General features: G+C 42.0%; 1 long non-coding RNA gene across 1 annotated transcript; it reads right to left on the bottom strand.

Moving 5' to 3' along the window:
* Nucleotides 1-5746: 5746 nt before the first annotated feature.
* Nucleotides 5747-17414, bottom strand: LOC122445260. The gene is made up of 4 exons (XR_006270494.1): nucleotides 17289-17414; nucleotides 16775-16974; nucleotides 14880-14996; nucleotides 5747-5861 (listed from the first exon to the last, which is right to left on the bottom strand). It is a non-coding gene; the product is annotated as an uncharacterized LOC122445260 (long non-coding RNA).
* Nucleotides 17415-17780: the final 366 nt, after the last annotated feature.

The following is a 17780-nucleotide window of genomic DNA, read 5'->3' as shown; positions in this document are numbered from 1 at the left end:
GAAATCCCATGGACAGAGGAGCCTGGCAGGCTACAGTCCACCCGGTCGCAAAAGAGTCAGATACAACTTAGCAACCAAATAACATCTCTCTCAGGTTGTACAATGGTGGAACTTCTCTAGCTGTTAGGAGGAAATATGATCAACTGTTTGCTATCAAGTCCTCTGTCCTTGAGTTGAAACCATTCAACCATTCACCCCTTCTCACAGGCTCCTTCTAAGGGTCTTCTGACGAAGTAAAACGCCGAAAATTGTAAAATATTTCATAAAAAATCTTGAAAAAAGCATCATGGAGACTGCGTAAGAAAAAAAAGTAACATTACTTGTTGAAGATACTGTCTTTGGGAGACTTCCCTGTCTGACCAGTGGTTTAAACTTTGTGCTCCCGAAGTAGGGAGCATAGGTTCAATCCCTAGTCAGAAAACTAAGATCTTGCATGTCCCACAATGCAGCCAAAAAAAAAAAGACTGTCTTTAGTACCAGACCTTCAGAGTCTATCTGGAGCACATGGTAGTGATACCTTGATTTCATGACTTGTTCAGACTGTCCAGAATGCTAGTTACAAAGGAAAACACCCTTTCAGCAGCCAACTTGGTAGAGACATAAAGGGATTTGTAAGTCAGACTCAGAGCCTGCAGCAACTTGAAAATGTCACCCTGACATTGAAGGGAGAAATTTGATTGTTCTCTAGTGCGTAGCAATTAAAAAGCTCATCCTTGGAGAAAGCCAAGAGGTGGGGCTGTATCTTTTTTACACCTATAGAGAATCTCTTAACCTTGGTAACTGCTCAGTTGGGAAGATATATTTACTTTGGATATGGGAACCAGGAAGAACAATTCTTGTCATCATTCTCACATTGGCCATATCTTAGAGCATTTTCAACTATGTTACTTCCCATGACCAAGCTGTTTCTTTCTTCCCTTCTTATTTTTTAAGACTTGATTTCTTTGAGCAATTTTAGATTCATGGCACAATTGAGTGGAAAGTAAAGACATTTCCCATATACACCCTTCTCTTACACATACATAGACTTCTCTGTTAGCAACATCCTGCACCAGAGTGGTATATTTGTCACAATCAAACTGACTCATCATTATCACCCAGAGTCCACAATTTACATTAGGTTTCCCCCTTGGTGCTGTATATTCTTTGGGTTTGGAAAAAACATAACAACATGTATCTGCCACTGTAACCTCAAAGAGAAAAGTTTCATTGCTTTAAAAATCTGTGTTCTGCCTATTGATCCTTTCTTGCCCCCTAATTCTTGGCAATAATTTACCTTTTTACTGTCACTATAATTTTGCCTTTTCTAGAATGGCATATAGTTGGAATTTTGTAGTATGTAGTCTTTTCGTATTGTCTTCTTTCATTTAATAATATGCATTTATGTTTTCTCACGTCTTTTCATGGCTTGGTACCTCATTTTTTTAGTGCTAAAAACATTCCATTGTCTCGATATACCACAGTTTATTTATCTCTTCTCCTACTGAAAAATATCTTAGTTGCTTCCAAGTTTCAGAGATTATAGATAAAGCTGCTGTAAACACCAATGTGCAAATTTTCATATGGGCATAAGTTTTCAGTTTATTTTGGTAAATACCAAGGAGTGTAACTGTTGGATTGTACAATTAGAGTATGTTTAGTTTTGTAAGAAACTGCCAAACTTTCTTCCATTTGTCTGTCTCATTTTGCATTTCCAACAGTAAATGAGAGCTCCTGTTCTACATCCTGGTCAGCATTTGGTGTTGTTATTGTTATAGATGTTGGCTTTCTAGTAGGTGTGTAACTGTGTCTTATTGTTGTTTTAATTTTCAAGTCCCTAATGCTGCATAATGTGAAGCATCTTTTCATATGCTTACTTGTCATCTGTATATCTTCTTTGGCAAGATGTATGTTCAGGTCTTTTTCCCATTTTTGAAAAATTCTATTAGTTCATTTTCTCAATTTTGAGTTTTAAATGTTCTTTGTATATTTTGGATAACAATCTTTTATTATATATATATTTTCTGAAAATATTTTCTTCCAGTCTTTGACTTGTCTTCTCATTCTCTTAACATTGTCTTTCACAGAGCAGAAATTTTAAATTTTAATGGAGTCCAGCTTATCAGTTATTTCTTCCATTGGTTTTTCTATAAAGTTATTGCCAAACTTAAGAGCAATTATATTTTCTCCTATGTTATCCTCCAGGATTTTTAGAGGTCTACCTTTCATGTTTAGTTCTATGGTCCATTTTGAATTTTGTGAAGGGTTGAAGGTCTGTGTCTAGACTTTTTTTTTACATGTGGATATTCATTTGTCCCAGAACCATTTGTTGAAAAGATTATCTTTGCTTGTTGTATTGCCTTTGCTCCTTTTTTGAAGATCAGCTGACTGTATTTATGAGAACCTATTTTTCTTGGTTCTCTAGTTTGTTCCATTGATACATTTGCCTCTCTTTTTTTTTTTTTTTGCCAATACCACACTTTCTTGAATATTGTGGTTCTAGAGTAAGACTTAAAGTTAGATAGTGTTAGTCCTCTGGCTTTGGTCTTCTCCTTCAATGTGTGTTGATTATACTGGGTCTTTTACCTCTCCACATAAACTTTAGAATTGATACATCAATACCCACACCAGAAAAACCTTACTGGAATTTTTATTGGAATTGCATTCAACCTATAGATCAAGTTGGGAAGATCTGGCCTCTTGACAGTATTGAATCTTTCTACTATAAACATGAACTGTCTCTTCATTTATTTAGTCCTTTGATATTTTTATCAGAGCTTTGTGTTTTTCCTCATATAGATCTTACATTTTTGGTCAGGTTTATACTGAAGCATTATTTTTTCCAGAGTGCTAATGTAAACGTAGTGTTCTTAATTTCAAATTCTACTTGCCCACTGCTGGTCTACTTGCTCACTATGGAAGCAAATGACTTTTGTATAATAACCTTGTGTCTTGCAGCCTTGCTATAATCACTTACTAATTTCAAGAGTTGTTTTTTTTTTATTAATAGTTGATTCTTTCGGATTGGTTATGTACATAGTCATGTCAACTGAGAACAAGGACAGTTTCATCTGGACAACTTTTATCTACTTTTCATGCCTTATTGCATTAGCGAAGACTTCCAGTATGATGTTGAAAGCAGTCTTAATTTTGATCATAGAGAGAAAACTTTGAGTTTCACTATGTATGATGTTAGTTGTTTTTTAGGTGTTCTTTTTCAAGTTGAAGAAGTTCCCCTCTATTCTATAAAGTGTTTTTATCATGAAAGAGTGTTGAATTTCATCCAATGCTTTTTCTGCATCTATTTATATGGTTTTTCTTTTTTTGGTTGTTGATATAATGGATTACAGTAATTGATTTTTTGAGTGTTGAACAATTCTTGCATACCTGAAATAAACCCCACCTTATCATGGTATATAATTATTTTTATACTCTGTTAAATTCAATTTGCTAATATTCTGTTGAAGATCTATACATCTATGTTCATGAGAAATATGGGTCTGTAGTCTTCTTTGTAGTTCTCTGGTTTTTGCATTAGTGTAATGCTGATCTCATAAAGTAAGTTAGGAAGTATTCCCTTTGTTCCTATTTTCTAGAAGAGATTGTAAAGAATTAATGCAATCTCTTCCTTTGAAGTTTTGTAGAATTCACTATTGAATCTATCTTCACCCCAATATTTTAAATAAAAAATTTACTGAAGTATTTATGAATTCACACTCAGGCACAAGAAATAATACAGAGAGATCCCAGGTGCACTTTACCCCGTTCCCCACAATGACGTATCTTGCAATACTGTAGTGCAATATATCAACCAAGATATTATCATTGATACACCTCTCTTATTCTTATTCCCCATTAGTGTGGGAGTCTAGTATTTAGTATACAATTGTATCTCCTGTGTAAGCTTGTTATTGAGTACCATAGTAAAGATATAGAAAAGCCCAGATTTCTTTTCCTATTTTCTACTGTAGTAGTTTGGATACAACATTGCTAAGTGATAGAAACTCACTGAACATGTATCAGTATATTACCTTAGGGGATTAAAACTCACAGGTGTTCTCTAGGGTCTCCTTTATACTATTGTCCCTAGAACTGGCCCCATGTGCCATTGCAAGGGACTACGGTTGATGGACTTGTTTCTGCATTAGAGTCTCTGAATTCAGTCTCTTGTACATGTCCAATAGACATCACATTTTAACTATTAGAAGCTGATGAACATGACATACCCTCCTCCCCTGATGAAATTATCTATATACAGTTACAGGATTGGGACATGGTACTTCAAATCCATGACAGTCAATACAACAAGTGTTCAACTTCATGTTCACCATGATTTCTGAGCTTCTAAGATATAGTTAGGTCTACACAGTGTATTGATGGTTTAGAGGAAAATGTAACATATAATATAGTTTATTTATTCATTAAACAAGTTTTGAGAGATGATTATGTGTCATTTTTGATAGGATGACAAAAGTAAACAAGGATTTTTGCCATAAAAAAAAGTGTGTACTAACGAGGGAAATATAACAACACATAAATTTAATTAGTCCTCTTTCCCACTACTTCATTTCATACCTTTTTGCCCTAAGCCAAGTGAACTACCCATTCACTAGCCACCAAACTCACATGGTTTCCCTGCTTCTGCCTTTGTTCACAGTGTTTTCACTGATTGGCCTCCTCTTGATTCTCATGACCATTTCTTTCTCCAAACCAATATCAAATGCTAACTTCTCCATGAATACTTTCCAGATCCCCCAAATCAGTGTGATATTTCTCCTTTCTAAGGTCCTTTATATTGGTTTTATATGTCATACTTTGTATTTGAGTTATGTATCTCTATGTCTCGGATCTCCAGCAGATATGATCTGTGAAGGCAGGATGTATGTTCAGGAAACTGAGGATACATGGCCTACCAAATGCAATCATATTTTGATAGAGCATGGTTAATTTTCATAGCAATTGTTACTCCTATTTCCCCTGCTTCCTCTCTATATATGAAAATTAAAATGTGGTTGTGCTGCAAATTTTTGACATGGACCTTAGAAATATGAGCCAAAAGCACAGAACAACACAATATTCTTATGTTTTTTCCTAATATTTGTTTTACGATTCTGCAAGCATTCCCCGACTTCCTGTGCAAAGATAATTCTCCTAGATTCTAAGCAAGATTCCCTAAGGAATTAAAAGATTGGGTAATATTCTGATAGGGAATACCAGAACAAGAGCTACCTTAGGGGTTATTTAGTTTAATCAGCTTGTTTTAAGAATGGGGAGATTGAGGTTTGGAAAGAGAATGAGGCTTGCTCAAGGTCACAAAGTGACTTGGGGTTAAGCTGGATGTAGAACATGGGTCTCTTGAAGGTTACTGCAACTCTGTCTATGTACAAGGCCAATTTGCTAAACTGACCCTGATCTTACTCAACACTCTGTCTGAAGTTTTGTCCAAAATGAGCCTCAGTTCAATTCTGTTGCTCAGTCGTGTCCGAATTTTTGCGACCCCATAGACTGTAGCACCCTCGTCTTCCCTCTCCTTCACCATCTCCTGGAGCTTGCTCAGACTCATGTCCATCAAGTCAGTGATGCCATCCAACCATCTCATCCTCTGTCGTCCCCTTCTCCTCCCACCTTCAATCTTTCCCAGCATCAGGGGCTTTTCCAGTGAGTCAGTTCTTTGCATCAGATGGCCAAAGTATTGGAGCTTCAGCTTCAGCATCAGTCCTTCCAATGAATATTCAGGACTGATCTCCTTTAGGATGGACTAGTTTGATCTCCTTGCAGTCCAAGGGACTCTCAAGAGTCTTCTCCAACACCACAGTTCAAAAGCATCAATTCTTCCATGCACTGGAGAAGCACTGGATCCTCCAGAAAGCAATTCTTCAGCACTGGAGAAGAGAATTATAAACCACTTCAGTATTCTTGCCTTGAGAATCCTATGAACAGTATGAAAAGGCAAGATGAGCCTAGGCCATTATAAGCATTACAACAGGACAACCAAAAGCCTTGCTAAGTAGAACATTTGTCCAACTTTACATGAAATTGAAGAATTCTACAATGAGGGACACAGCTAGACCCAATGTGTCACCAAGAGCTCCAGAGGAGGTTCATGGTGACCAATAAAGCCCAAGCCCAAAGACAAGAGCCAGAGCTGGTAGGGGATTATGTCTTTAGAGTGATAGACTCCTAGAGCTGGCTGAACCTTGGAAACTATCCAGAAGAGAAAGCAACACTGCAACATGAGGTATGGGGGTTTTGTTTTCTAGAAACAACCATGTTATTTACTTGTTGTGTAACATTAGGCAAGTTCCTCCCCTTCTCTAGTCTTCAGCTTCCAAGTGTGCAAAATAAACATGTTGGATTAGATGAAACACAAGGTACTTTTCAATCTGATAATTTTCTGTTCTAAAGTTTGACAGGAGAGGGAAAAGAAGCTTACAGAGGTTCAGTAGCTTGCCTAAGGTGACACCGTGCATTAGTGGTGAGCAGTGACCCAAGTCCAGGTCAGCATTCTGCTTACTGCCCCACGTGGCTAGAGCCATCCCTTTCAAGCAGCCCTGTGGCCCCATGGCGAATTGTGAAACTGCTGTCCCAAGGCTCTTGCAATCACCCTCTTCTCTATTCCCTTGGGATGCTGGCAGCACGCAGAGAGCTGTGGGAGAGGGCTCTGAGCAGTCTCTACCCTGGAAGTGGAGCAAGGATCAAATGGCTCTTTCTTCCTTCTCTTTGGTAAAATGAAACCAAAACCAACTCCTTAACTTAGAGGGCAGAGAGGTTAGTGGAGAGGGCCCCTCAGCCTGAATTTACATGGACTCCCAACCTTGTGGAGTGTGAAGGGCCTTCTCCGGGGAGCAGGTGGATGTCCTGCCCAAGTCTCTGCAAAATGAAACCAGGCGAGGGGTGAGATTCAAAGCAAGATGCTTGACCCAGAAGAAGCAACACTGGGTCAAGGTGCAGACAGACTCCTTCCAGCACAGCTCTGAGAGACTCACTTCCTGAGTCACTTCACATTCCATCAAAAATGGGGAAGGAGGTATGCAGAAGGAAAGAGGATTATGCTTTAAACCTGATATTACCTTTGAGCCCTATGACTGCTCTTGGGGACAGACACAGAAAGCATTTTCCTCACCTATTTCCTTTGTAGTACAGTAGGAAAGTTAATTTTCTTTTTTTAAAGTAATTAAAGTGGACCAGCCTTGAATATCAGACATTATTAGCAAATCTGATAAGTTTCATATAACTTAGGTCTTCCATTTCCTCCCCCAAGAGAAAGCCACATGGCTTCACCAGCCCTCCGACTAGGGGAACTCTTTTATTTGTTTAATTTAATTTTTATTTTTTTTAAACACCAAAAACATTTTGTATTGGGGTATAGCCAATTAACAATGTTGTTTGTGATGGTCTCAGGTGAGCAGTGAAGGGACTCAGCCATACATATACATGTGTCCATTCTCTCCCAAACCTCCCTCCCACACCAGGCCGGCACACAACCCTGAGCCGAGCTCCACGTGCTCTACAACAGGGGGAACTCTTTTTTATAATCCTGCTTTGGATGTGACTTGCTCAGAATTATTAGAATGGCAGCAGCAGAGGCAAAAATTACCGACAGATTGCCTGACTCCTAGTTCCCACTCCCTGTTGCTGGAAGTGCATAATGGAGGTAAGAAAGGAAGCAGGTCTCCAGAGAGACAGACTGCCTATTCCTAAGCCTTTATAAAAATAAGCTTCAGATAATCAGAAGTTCAAGGTCAGAGGATAACTTAAGGCCATCACAAGTTGGCCAGATTGAACTCCAGTTCTCTAGAGAATTCTGGCCTTTTGGCAGCCAGATACGGAACGGAACGCCAAGCCAGCCTGTGTTTAGGCGCAGCTCCAGCCTCCAGCCCCCTGAGCCCAGGCTCCTTGTGCGTCTCGGAGTTTAGCAACAAGCAGGATCCATTCCTGAACATATGCTTTTAATCAGAGACACTGGGACCTGGAGGGGACCTCAGGCATGATTTAATCCCTCTCACTTTGCAGATGTAGAAATCGGAGCCCAGATTGGGGGACAGGACATAGAAAGCTTATACAAGGTCACTTGGCAATTTAGGAAACAACGCAGTAGGGTGGAAAAGGGCTGTTTTGGGGGTGGTAACCTGGTTCCACATCCCAGTTCTGCCAATTATCAGTCAGGAGATCCCAGGTAAGTCACTTAACCTCCGTGAATACCCGTGTGCTAATCTGTAAAACTGGAGTGGGGGGGGCATAATCACATTGCCTGAATGGTGAAATTTTTGATAGTTAAATGAGATGAAAAATACCAAAGTGATTTGTAAACAGGAAGTCATTATTCATACTTCAATGTTAGGATTAAATGATAATAAAAGCACAGAGCCTAATAACAAGAGTGCACTCTTCTGAATGCTGTCTGCATGCCAAGTGCTTCATATACTTTGTTTCTTTTAACTCATGAAACCCAAGAACTCTCACCAGTAACCATGTGCTTGAGGCAGGGTTTAAACCAGGTCCTATGCATAGCAGGATTGCAACACAGTCTCTCGCACAATACCCTCAGTCCTGCGAAATCTGGGCCTGGGCTTCCATTCTCAAGCCACAACAGCTCCCTGCTCCTCTCACCTCTTTTCTAGGGAATGGGAAGCTCTAGGGCAGGACACTCTCCTCATGTCTGTTAGCTCCGGGAGATATTAGGGTACTCTGCACAAGGTGAAATAGTCGAAAATAAACAAACAAATAAAATTAATTAAATCAAGAGTGACTTAATAGATGCATTAATGTTTCTTTTTCAACAATAGTTTTATTGAGGGCTAATTGGATGGGAAAGGGTCTTTGATTTCTATCCAGAATCCATCAATTTCCAGCTAAGTCAGAGGCAAGATAAAGATGTTCCCAGATAACTAAATCATATAGAAAACCTGAGCTTGCCAAGGCTTTCACACAAGAAATTGAGTGTGCATAGACATAGAGAACAGCCTTGTGGTTGCCAAGGGGAGAGGAAGATGGAGAGGGATGAACTGGGAGCTTCAGGTTGCTGGGTTGGTAGATGCAAATTGGGCTTCCCAGTGGTAAAAAAATCCCCCTGCTAATACAGGAGACACAGGTTTGATCCCTGGGTCGGGAAGATCCCCTTGAGTAGGAAATGGCAACCCACTCCAGCATCCTTGCTTAGAGAGTCCCACGGACAGAGGAGACTGGTGAGCTACAGTCCACAGGGTCTCAAAGAGTCAGACACGACTGAACACGAACGCACACACAAGATGCAGCTATTATACAAGGTCACTTGACAATTTAGGAAACAACGCAGTAGGGTGGAAAAGGGCCGTTTTGGGGGTGGTAACCTGGTTCCACATCCCAGTTCTGCCAATTATCAGTCAGGAGATCCCAGGTAAGTCACTTAACCTCCGTGAATACCCGTGTGCTAATCTGTAAAACTGGAGGAAGGGGGCTTATTCTATTACATTTAGAATGAATAAACAGTAAAGGTTCCCATTATAAAGCATAGGGAACTCTATTCAATATCCTGTGATAAACCACAATGGAAAAGAATATTAAAAAAAGAATGTGTGTACGTGTACAACTGAGTCACTTTGCTACACAGCAAAGATTGGCACAACGTTGTAGATCAAGTATACTTCAATTAAAAAAAAAAGAAATTGAGTTTGTAAGTTATGATCTGGGCATTTGTAAAGAGTTCTTTCTGTTTGCTTCCACAAATATCTTCTCTGTGAGCTTCTCATCAAGCTAATTGGTGTGCCCAGATATAATTTCAGGACCTTCCCTAATAATACCCCAATCCCGTTTCTAGTTTAATACACTTTTTGGCTACATGATAAGACATTCTTGACATTTCTTCAGTTTCTCTTCGTGAAGGGACTCATCTGTCAAAAAAGAGGCTGTTTTATAGTCAACACCCTCAGTATAGAAGTAACTGTTTTTTCCTCCCAGGATTCAAGACCCCTAATCTTCCTTCTGATAGTGTTGCGGGATTCCTTCCTTGGCAGACTGCGTTTATTTGAAGGTTGACTGCAACAATCTCTTCCATACCACGAGTTCTTCAGGAAACTTGCCACGCCTCTCATTGGAATGGGGGTCTAAGTCTTCTTTTGAATCTGAGTAGGGTTAAGACTGGATGGTCATCATTTCAATACAGTATAAGTGACAATGTATGATTTCTTTTTTTTTTTTTAATGTATGATTTCTGAAGCTACATTGTTCAAGATAACAATGCTGTTTGCTCCTTGTTCATGTGGAGTACTGAGCTGCCAAGGAAGCAGTCCAACTGCCCTGAAGCTGCCATGCTGTGTGGTCCTCTTACAGAGAGACCAACATGGAGGGGTCCTGAGAGATGCCTGGTCTGCTCCCAGCTCCTCCTGTATCCCCCTCCCCAACTCTTCCAGCTCTAGCTTCTGTCTGAAACCACATGAGAGCTCCTGAGCTAGAACTGCCTAGCCCAGCCCCTCCCAAACTCCTCACCCACAGCGGAAATCCCTGAATTTCAAGGTGCTTTGTTGTAACCATAGCGATCGGCACATGCCCCTTCCTCCATCCTACCACTGAATCTGATTACTGCCCGGGCATCTCCCATACCCATGAAAACCCTCAGCTGTGTTCCTTTCTCCCCCTAGTTAATAGCAATGTGCCCTGGTTCCGTCACATAAATGCTGTTAGGAAGATCACAACACCTCAGACCTGGTTTCCCCGAATAGGAAAATGGGATTAAGAATCGTTTCTCCACAGCACCAATTGAGAAGGCTGTACAGATAATGCTTTTTATTATGTAAAAATCTATAATATTTATTTTATATGCATAAAACGCTCACTCCACATTCTTCTGAGAAAGTTCACACATACCATTTCATTTTAATCTTTACAACAGCTTTGTGAGGCAGCTGGGAAGACATCATTATCCCTCTTTCAGTTGAGGAAAATGATATCAAAAGAGCCTGAATGACTTGGACAGGTCCAAGGAGCACATGGTCCATTTGGAACCAGAGTCCAGGTCTTCTGCTTTCTAGAGCCTGGCCCTGGACTGCACCATCTCATGAGATAACGGAGTCCATAACCTGCTTTAGTTTCCTGTCCACTTATAGCCTATCTTTGTTCCCTAAGAGTCTGCTCCATTTGCCCGCTGCCCCTAACCAACCTTCTTTCTGCCTTTAGCTCCACCAGCTTGGTACCCATTCAGCTGATCACAACCTGACAGCATTTCAGTGGAGCATCACTCTCAAATTAACATGAGATGCACCCGCTTGGGAAGGGGTGTGGATGGTTTTGAATTATCCATGAGCAAATAAGAGTTTATATTTCACTGCCAAAGCCAGAATCCATTTAGAACTTCCCTCACTAACATATATTTCGGACTTCAACCAACCCAATCAAACCAATCTCTTGGAAATGAGAAATTCCCACTAGGGGAAGTTACCTAGCCCACTCCTGTTTGGCCCATAATTGCACCCTGAGACAATAGCCTACTTGGGCCTTGACCTCCAGTATTGTGGCTTCAAAGCCAATATATGGCTTTTCACTCCTTTCATTGGGCACAGGGAAAAATCTTACAAAACTTCTGCTTGACACTTCCAGTGGCTACTGAACCATCACAAAGTAAAACCTGGCCAAGAGTCAAGGAAGGAACTTGCACCTGTTATGGGAAAGTCTCAGGCCTCAACACACTCAGAAGGCCAGGTAATACACCTTTTAGTATCACATCTGGGGTGGTTCAAGGAAGAAGGTCCTGGAGTGTTACTTAGTTCTCTTGGGTTTGTAAGGACTTAAAGAGCTCAGAGGTGGTTTCAAAGGGGAGAGTGAAAACCTGTTAGTGAACCTAAATTTTAGAAGTTGTAGGGGCACAAAGGGAGAAGGCAATGGCACCCCACTCCAGTACGCTTGCCTGGAAAATCCCATGGATGGAGGAGCCTGGTAGGCTGCAGTCCATGGGGTCTCTAGGAGTTGGACACGACTGAGCGACTTCACTTTCACTTTTCACTTTCATGCATTGGAGAAGGAAATGGCACCCCACTCCAGTGTTCTTGCCTGGAGAATCCCAGGGATGGGGGAGCCTGGTGGGCTGCCGTCTGTGCGGTCGCACAGAGTCGGACACGACTGAAGTGACTTAGCAGCAGTAGCACTAGGGACACAAAGTAAGTAAATACATGATTTCAGGGCAATCAGTCCTCTCCTATTCCTTCTTTTGTAAAGGTATGAACTAGAAGTGGTCTGAAAAGCCAGCTCTACCACATTCAACTGTGATGTTCTGTAAAGTTACTTAATCTTCCTGACCCCAACCTTCTACATCTGTAAAATGAGGATAACAGCTACATACAGAGGTTGTAGTGAGCATTACATTAGTTACTATGTATGGAAAAGTATAGTCTTGCATCTTGAACTAAGTGGTTGAGAAATGTTATTTCCCTTCCACCAACTCCTTCCCCTTGCATTCTAACATTTTCTACTCTCTGTTCAAATTTACCAGACGAATGCTCGATATTTTCTGATTCTAATCTGGCCAGAGAAGGTTACTGAGGTCGTAGTGCATAAACCATTCTGAGGGTCGAGGGTGAGTTTTAGGTAAATTGTGGTTTTAATGTTTGAGAAAGAGCTCATAACTAGTGGGGGTTTCCATTGTTCGGTGGCAAGATGCACAAGCATAGTTCTGCAGTAACACTCAGAGTCTCCACTCTCAGCAGTCTTGTGGCTGAAAGATGTTTTAAAAGCTTCTGTTTTCAGATGACCCTGTTACTGATTCGCAAAGTGTCATTTTTATTTTTAGCTCCACAAAGAGAAAGGCTAGTGAAATTTGCCCCACCTTACCATCTCCAAATGGGCAATATTACTGAATGACATTTAATGTCCTCAAAACATCTGTTTTTTTTTTTTTTTTAAATAGTTCTAGGTCCATATTGAAAGTGAAAGTTCATGGGAAATCCAAATGTCCAAAATCCAATGCCCACCTGAATATTCCCCTTACAAAAACTTTTTCCTCTTCTTTAGAACCAGAGTGTTGGTCACATGTATGTTGATTGCAGAAGAGATTAAGCTGGAAAACATTGTTTCTAATAATGATGATGATGGTGTAAGAGTTTGCACTTGCTGAATATTTTATAGGTCACAAAAGCTTTCATTACTAACATTTCTGTTCAGTCTCTCAACTACCTTGTGAAGTAGACATGGAGGGAAATTTTATCCCCAAATGATAGATGAGAAAATAGACTGTCTGAGAGCTAAGTGACTTACCCACCATCAAGGTGTGTTTCCTTAGACACCACACCCCCAGAAGATCTCTGGCTAATTCAAGGTACAGAGTCAAGAAGTTTACCAGTTTCCAATTTCAGCAATGCCTGAGCAGCATGCTGGTCCATCCAAGATGGGAAGCGGATGGAGGGATGCTTCAGCACTGCCCACTAGCCTACTCAGATGCTAGGTACAGATTGGGAGAAAGAACACAGGAGCCCCAGTGCTTATGAACTAGGGAGTTTAGGGTAAAAGTGGCGTATGAGTTTCCTCTTGCTGCTATAATGAATTACCATCACAGATGGCTTAAAACAACACAAAGCTGTTCCCTTACAGTTCTGCAAGCCAGAAGTCCAAAGTTGGTTTTTCTAGGCTTTAAATTCAAAGATGTTAGCAGAGAAGGTTCTTTCTGGAAGCTCTATGAAAGTGAAAGTGTTAGTTGCTCAGTTGTGTCTGACTCGTTGCCTGCTAGGCTCCTCTGTCCATGGAATTGCCAGGCAAGAATACTGGAGTGGGTAGCCGTTCCCTTCTCCAGGGGAATCTTCCTGACTCAGGGATCAAATCTAAGTCTCCTGCATCACAAGCAGATTCTTTACCCCTTGAGCCACCAGGGAAGCTCTATAGGAGAAGCTGTTTCCTTGCTCCCTACAGCTTCTAGAGGCTATTTGTACTTTTTGGTCTCCCGCTCCATCTTCAAAGACCATTACCCTAATTTCTGCCCCCATTGTCATATAGCCAGCTGTCTGACCCTGACTCTCTCACATCCCTCTTACAAAGACCTTTGTGCTCACATCGAACCCATCTGGATAATCCAAGATAACCTTCCCATCTCAAGATCCTTAATGTAATCACACCTATAAAGTCCTTTTACCATGGAAGGTAATATAGTCATAGCTTTCTGGGATTAAGATATGGGCACCATTGGGGCCATTATTCAACCTGCTACAGGTGACAGGGTGGCAGGTGGATGGTGGTAGCCGTTTTTTTACTGGTAAGTGCATCACGTGCATGGCTGTGTTTGTCTGTCTGAAAGCCACACTCTTGGCTGCCACCTGACGTGTAGAAGCCAAAATAGAACCCGTGTCTTCTGATTCCAAGTAAAGTGCTCTCTCAGGCACATCACGCTGGCCATCTCAAAACTATATTTACATTCATTTTTTTGCAAATAGCTCACCCTGGTATAGATGGTAATTAATATTTGCATAATGCTGTAGAGGCTATAATGTCCTTTTCTATTTACATGAAGTCATTTAAATCCCTACAATAGCCCTCTGAGACTGTTATTATTAACACATTTTACATATGAAGAAGCTAAGGTCTAGGAGGGATGAAGTGATTTGTCCAAGGTCACCCAGATGGTGAGGGCAAGACCACAATGTAAATCGGAAAAGTTCCACCCTGTGCAGCTCTAAATGATGAATCCACATTTAAGTTCACTTTGCTAGAGGTGGTAGTTTATCTTTTGGGGATACCATGAAGGCAACTGGGATCTCCAGTGCTGTTGACAGAAAATGAGTCAATAAATGTGAAAGTGCTTTGTAGCAGTATGACTCACAACTTCAGAGAGTTATTGGTGGCATTATTCTCATCATCATTCTTATCATCATCATCATCAAGGGCCCTGGAGACCAAGAGGATTCAAACAGGTCAACACCTCTAATTGCTGCGTGTAAAGCACTGACCCCAACTGTCTCGCAGTCCTGGGGACGGCGGCTCAGGCTTCTGTGGTTTCTTGGCCACTGTGCAGGTGTGGCTGGTGGGAGCCGTGTTCTGAATGGAAAAGCCAAGGTCCTCCACCCCTGCAGCAAAAGAGGGTGACCCCTTGAGCGATGAAGTAAGCATTCCCAGGAAAGTTCAGTTGGTGTGAAAGGACCCTAAGACCCTTCCAGATGCATGGTGATATTTTGTAGCTTTTACTGTTTTTTCCCCCCATCTTTCTTCTTTTTTTCAACAAGCACATTTGCTCTGCATTTCAGATGTGTCTGATTTGGTGGTGAGGGGGTGCTGGGAGGTCACTGGTGGGGACACAGAGCGAGATGCCGAGAGACCTAGCAGTGACTGGGCAGGCGGGACTCCTCTCACCCCTCACCCCCACTTCCTCCCCTCACCTTTTTTAAAAGAGCAACAGCGAGCTTCTGAAATGTGCAGCTTCAAAGCCAGACCAGAGGTCTAGTGAGAAGGAATAACCAAGGCGTCCTCCAAGTGTGGCTGAGCAGTCAGCCGGCCCCCACCTCATTTGAGTGAGACCGCCAAGAGCCCTCACGTGGCGCTCCGGCCACAGGACCGCAATTAGGAAACGCTCCCTGCCTCTCACAACGGCCACCCTCAACTGTGCAGTGGGGACGGAAGAGAGGCAGGTGCATTCAAATCGTCCTGGTTTGACCAAGGGAAATGAAGCACTAAAACAGCTTCGTCCCACAATGAGTCAAGATGGGGGCAGGGATGGGGGCGCTGGAGCCCTCTGACCCTTCTTGGGAACTAGTCCTGCTTCCGGTGGCTCAGCCCTGTGAACCCAGTGTCTGGGGTGAGTCTCAGTTCTTGTGCTCTATTGCTGTGGGACCAGAGCCACTCCACTGGCCTGGGGAATTTCTTAACAACTGGTCCCACCTGTGCACATCATTTCTTAGCAGACAATGTGTCTGGGTCCCGGACAACTGCCACTTCTGCCTGCTCCAACTCTGCCCACACCTCAGGCCTGTATCCCACCTCTTCCAAGAAGCCTTCCCTCACACCTCTGATAAATCTAGGAATCTCCTCTTCCTCAGAACCATCTTTATCCCTTCTCTCAGATACTTATGGATATCATTTCTTAAATTAAAATAATTTCTCACCTATTAAGTCAGGCGCCCTGCTAAAGCATTTTCATACTTTTTTTTAATTTGCTCTTTAGCTCCCCCTAATATTAGACAGAAACACCTTGAAGACAGAGATTGTGTGTGACTCATCCCTCCATGCCCCACCAGCCATTATGCTCTCAATACATAGTTTTTAGGTTAATAATTTCAGAAAATTATTTGAAAAAAATTGTAAATTAATAGCAACTTTGTCATCAGCTTCTGTCATCAGAATGAAGGCATGGGTCCACATCCCACTCGAGGAAGCCAGGGTGACCTGCCCTGAGAACCCGCCCTGCAGGAGCCCTTTCTGCTTAAGGGACTCTGGGTCTGAGAGGGAACATAGGATACACTCATGGTCCAGTGCCATACACCCTCCAAGGGATGCTCAATAGATTTGAGAGTGTTAAGTACCATCGATATCCTGAGGTCTCCTTCTCAAGCTACATCTCCTCTCCCAACCATCATATTTGTCTTCCCAAATGCCCTTGGAATCTCCAGTGGGGTGTTTTTGCAAAAGCTTAAAAAAACAGCAGGCTTGAAAGAGAATTCCTTTCCCCCACCTCTCTTCCAAACTTTAATAATCCTGCTTTACATCCTTTGTGTTCAGTCCCAGTTATGAGCATCATTTTCACTCCACCTCTAGAGCTAGAAGTCACAAGGTCATCTTCAGACATGTCCTTTCCTCTCCCTCCACAAACCAGTCATCATACCCCTTGGAGCTCAACTCGGGAACTTAATACCTCTCATTCATCCTGCCTCTCCATCCACAATGTCTTGGGCTCAAGTCCTCATCAGTTTCCAGCAGGACCACTGAAATAGTTGCTCCTTGTCTTCCATGTCTTCTTGGGTTATCTTCTCAAAGAGCAAATCTATCCAAGACATGTTTCAGCTTAGGAATCTAGGTTGATGATCCACTGCCTATAGTAGTGAGACAAAATTCCTAGATGGGAGGACATAACACCCTTTACAATCTGATCTCAGACTTCATCTCCTGCCTCCTCACCTCACGTAACTGCCCTGAACTTCTTACCCCAACATACTGATGTCTTTCACAATTTGGGGCTTTTGCACACGCTGTTCCCCTTTTCTGGAACGTATCTCTTCCCCTCTCTGATAGAAAAACTAAGTCATATGTCATGACCCAACTCTCATTTCACCATCTCTATGAGGTCACCCCTCATTCCTTCCAGGCAGAACTATTTGCTCTATCTTGATCTCCCACAGCCCTTGTTTATACTCCACAACAACACTTACCACACTCTACTGTAATTTTCCTGTTCAAGTGTCAATCACTCCATTATACTTTAAGATCCAGGAGACTGAGAATCTGCACTTATTAACTGTTGCTATCCTCAGGGTCTAGCCTAAGATCTGCTCGTAGTGGGTCCTCAGAAAAATAAAAAAACAAATAAGTCACTGAATATACTCAAAGTTTACCTGCGTGAAAAACATTACCAAGCGTGAACCTGGCTCTGGATGCCACTCCCAGCTTTGCTGTTAATGGTTAAAGGAAGATGGACTTTGAAGTCAGTTATGCATGCATGCATGCTAAGTCGCTTCAGTCATAGCCGACTCTTTGCGACGCTATGGACTGTAACACACCAGGCTCCTCTGTCCATGGGATTCTCCAGGGAAGAATACTGGAGTGGGTTGCCATGCTCTCCTCCAGGGGATCTTCCCAAGCCGGGGATCGAAGCTGCATCTCCTAGGCTCCTGCATTGGCAGGCAGATTCTTTACCACCAAGC

Source organism: Cervus canadensis, chromosome 7 (genome assembly GCF_019320065.1).
Source record: "Cervus canadensis isolate Bull #8, Minnesota chromosome 7, ASM1932006v1, whole genome shotgun sequence".
In the NCBI taxonomy this organism is placed as follows: domain Eukaryota; kingdom Metazoa; phylum Chordata; class Mammalia; order Artiodactyla; family Cervidae; genus Cervus; species Cervus canadensis.
The sequence above is the reverse complement of the archived record's forward strand: the minus strand, read 5'-3'. Positions and strand labels throughout refer to the sequence as shown.